This window comes from Lactuca sativa, chromosome 4 (assembly GCF_002870075.4).
Source record: "Lactuca sativa cultivar Salinas chromosome 4, Lsat_Salinas_v11, whole genome shotgun sequence".
NCBI classification, from domain to species: Eukaryota; Viridiplantae; Streptophyta; class Magnoliopsida; order Asterales; family Asteraceae; genus Lactuca; species Lactuca sativa.
In genome coordinates, this window is record NC_056626.2 from 320,065,794 (window position 1) to 320,070,117 (window position 4,324).

At 32.0% G+C, this 4,324-nt stretch overlaps 1 long non-coding RNA gene across 2 annotated transcripts; it reads right to left on the bottom strand.

The window, feature by feature from the left end:
- Positions 1–602: 602 nt before the first annotated feature.
- LOC111899189 (uncharacterized) lies at positions 603–1,463 on the bottom strand. 2 transcript variants are annotated; one of them, XR_002852811.2, is made up of 3 exons: positions 1,284–1,463; positions 1,101–1,169; positions 603–929 (listed from the first exon to the last, which is right to left on the bottom strand). It is a non-coding gene; the product is annotated as an uncharacterized LOC111899189 (long non-coding RNA). The 2 variants fall into 2 exon arrangements; XR_008232251.1 differs by having other exon boundaries at positions 1,101–1,463.
- Positions 1,464–4,324: the final 2,861 nt, after the last annotated feature.

A 4,324-nucleotide genomic window follows, 5' to 3' on the forward strand; every position in this document is an offset into this window, starting at 1 on the left:
TGTCTTCATTCTTGTTGTTGTTCATACATATTGATCATCCTTTTCTTTTTTCCGGATCAAAATAAATTCAATTTAAATACATCATCGCTATATCTATCTATATAATTTTGGTTTGAGATGAAGATATGAAAAGGATTTCATCTAGTTAGTCGTATATATACATTGATCGATTTTAGGTTTAGGGTTCGCATCAGAAATCGATTCATATTAATCGATTCAAAAGATGTTTGTTAAGAAGGAAATATGAAGATACATGTGTGAATTCGTTGAAGAAGAAGATGGAGGATGAATGAAGAACTAAGAAGCATGTCCCCTTTCACTTTGCGTTTCCGAGAGAGAGAGAGAGAGAGAGAGAGAGAGAGAGAGAGAGAGAGAGAGAGAGAGAGAGAGAGAGAGAGAGAGAGAGAGTTATTTTCTTTTATTTTTTTAAATTAAAATAGTATTTAAAAAATTAAAAAAAAATAAAAAAGAAAGTAAAAGGGTATAACCGTCATTTCAAGTTTTTTTGGACTAAAAATACAGAAAAACCTTGATTTTTGACCTTCCATGCAGATCGAAAACTTTTTGGACCCTATCCAAAGTTTTTTGCAAACCACAAGGACTAAATTTGCAGTTTTGTCGCAAAAATCATTTTCCAAAAACATAACTTCGATTTCAAGGACAAACTCTTCATATACATAATACATGGTTTTCTCACATTCCTTCAGTTTATTTCAAATATTAAGAGGAAAAAATGATTACAAACTCTTCATACACATGGTTTTCTTTCTTTCCTTCACAAATCTCCACATATCTATGCTTTACAAGGAGATTTATAACATATAGAAAGCTAAGAAACTTACAATATATAGGTTAAATAAACTCTAATACTTATAACTAAATAACAACAACCTTGGTTCTTTTCAAACATGATATTTTCCCTTCCAGATCTGTTATCAATTAAATATATAATAGAAGTAAAAATCACTAAATCAGTCAATTTTCATGTGAATAACCTTCGAAGAATAAAAAAAAACACAATAAAAAGATAAAGATTGGCATTAAATGGTTAGCTAGTCGCATGTTTTCGGAACTAATAAAAAAACAATAAGAAATAGGACCTGTTAAGAGTTTACAGCACCAAGAACCAATACCCATGGTGGTTCGTTCAATATTCTTGGAATGATTTGCTGTAGATTTTCGCACATGTTAGTAAATCATACATGTTATAAAGATTTTTAATGAAAAATACTCATAAATCAAACCAAGTAAAATCGCAAACATTAGATAATTGGTTAACAAACCCGAAAACAAATAAATCGAACATGTTTGAAGCCTTTGAACTCATAAGAGCTCTCGCACATGAACTCGAAACACTTCAGATCTACCGATTGTATAGATTGATGGTGGTGATGTAAATCAGTGGCTGAGAAGGAGGAGAGATGGAAAAATGGATTCGGCGTTATGTCTGAGAGGAACGACTTTGAGCGACTGAACCTAATTTTAGGGCATCCAAAATTAAAGCATTATATATGGGACTGTTTACCCTTGTGTGTAGTAGAGTGAGTTTAAAGACTCTTTTTTGATTGGTTGGAAGCAAGTCACAAGGATCACCAAAACTCTAATCTCTACCGTCCGATTTAGATCCAATGTTTGAGATATGATTTCCTTGATTTTTAAGATAAATGTCTTAAATTTTATGTGGCCAACATTTATCTAGCAAGTGTATTATGCATGTTTAGTAGTACCTCTTAAAAGGTAGTCTTAATTTTTAAGACATCTGTGCATAAAAGGTTGTACAATTATGTAGGTATTGTAATATAGTGTATATATATATATATATATATATATATATATATATATATATATATATATATATATATATATATATATCGTTGACTAAAGATGATTAAAATCTCAATCTAAGCTTTTTAGAATTGAAATGAAGTATAATTTCCTCTCCCTTAATTATAGCAAAACAACGTTTCCCAATTGAAACTTTTATTTTCCATAATTAATATTGCTAACTTGCAACACTTATCATAATTATCATGCTCCCACTAACATGATGATTATTAGCATAACACTTATGCTCCGACTAGCCTTGACGTGTATCCAGAAATCAGTTGGACTTCTAGAAATCAATACTTTATTGACTTTCTTACCAAAGTTCAGATTTCTGATACGAGATGCCATGATATAACTTTATCAAAATCATACACCTACCCTTACATAGCACACGTGTGTCTAAATAATTTCAGAACTCTAAAAAGAGATGTTGTAATCATAGTCTCATTTGTTTAGACCTTTTCCATTCTTCACAAGTCCATGTTAGTGTGTCGGTTAACCACACACGCTCCACTAACGACTTTGAGAGTGCAAATATCATAATTGCTATCTAATTAAAACCACTTAGTGAAAGCGTTTCCTCACCATCATTTTCATGAATCAGAGAGAAACCTTATGAAACTTAGATTTTATGGTGTATGTGTTTCTATCCATGTGAATTGTCAAAACCATAATCACAAAACAAGGTTAGTGACAAATCCAAACTCATATGGACTGAATTTTTGCATTCTTAACTTCTTGCCACCTGGCAGCATAAGGGCCTGCCATTGCTTCCAAGTTGTTATACAACCAATTGAGAACTCTCTGAACTCATATGCAAAGGCAACTTTTACTGGAATAGGCACAAAAATTGGAATATGTCACACGATAGGTTATAAACCTCAAGTCATGTGCTAGTGATAAACTACAGGTTTTATTCTTGATTAGATCTTGAACCTCATCCAGGATCTTTTAGACTCTCATTGTCCTCTTGACATATAAGACTCTCTTGCCAAGAACCATTCTTTGACAAACAAATATTCAAGAGATAGCGTGGATTCTTATCAAGACAAAACACTTCACACAATTGGCCTTATTTGGTCTTTGTTTTATCCAAAACATCACATCTTACCAATTTCAAATGTACAAGAGAAGAACACATTTTACTCTTACATTTGACAAGTGTTAATAAACCTTCTTTAAGATGTGTCACTCAAGTTACAATCTTGGAGTATGACTCTAAGAATTGTTTTGGAATGAAGTATGACTAATCTTCTTGATTTAACCAATTCAACAATTCATGATTCCTCTTCTTAGTCATAGGAATTCACTAAGATGTCTTTAGAGTACCAATTGTGATATGGTTTCTTAATCATTAAGATGAGCACAAAACATGATACTAAAGTACTCTCCCATATTTTCAGATTTGAGAAACTTTTATCTTTCTGCCAAATTTGATTCTTCTCATTCGTTCTGCCTTACATCAAAACTTTTCCAATGCTTCAGAATTATACTTAAAACTTGTCAGTATAACCATATTTACTAAAATTTAGTATATCATGAGGAATAGTCTTATCAATCTTTTGTGGTTGACTTGACCAGTGCACAAGAATGGGTACTCGATCCCTTAGTCCTTCACTTGACTCACATATACATGTGAACAAAGAATTAGTCTTAATTTTTTTCTAAAGATGAAAATTCTCATTCATCATACTACTTGCATGATTCCAAGTTACGGTCCAACTGAAAACTTGGGTGATGAGAAATTTCCTTATTTGGTAAATTTGGACACTACCACAAATGAAAGAATCAAATTCATATTTCCATTATTGCGAGAAACATACAAACATAAATTTTCCATAAATGCCATTGTAAGGAGATATATAACAAACAAAATTTTAATTTATATATTAAAATGCAGAAAAAACTTTTTCCTTACAATGCAACTTTAAATGAAAACTATGTTATTACATATTTCATAGAAATCTATCATAACTCCTAAGTAGTAGCTCAAGAATTTGATCTTCGAACCATGTGATTGAAATCCATCTTCGCGATCAGATTCAACATACTCTTCCTTTAAGTTTCCATCCCTTTGCTTGATCCTGCCAAACATCAAAATGTAACCGAGTCACATTTTGCATTAAGAATCATTAATTAGGAAACATGTGAAGCTGCCCTGGCTAGGACCCAACACCCAATATGACATATTAAGGCTAGGACCCAACACAATATTTTATAACTTGGAAGAGGGATGCCGTAATCCATGCTATAAAATATTTGATGGTAGGCGAATGACGATTCTCTAATTTCCACCATGAAAAACGAAGTAATTTATTAGGTTTTAATTGGATTTGAAACTCCTAGATGCTTTGAGATTCATTGAACTTTTCAATGGCGTGTTTCAATCTCAATTGTGCCCTTTCAAGTTTTGTGACTGGGATGCCGAGGATCACAAAACAAGGTGTAAATAACCATGCAAATATAGTTGGTACCCTTAATATTTATCACTTAATCA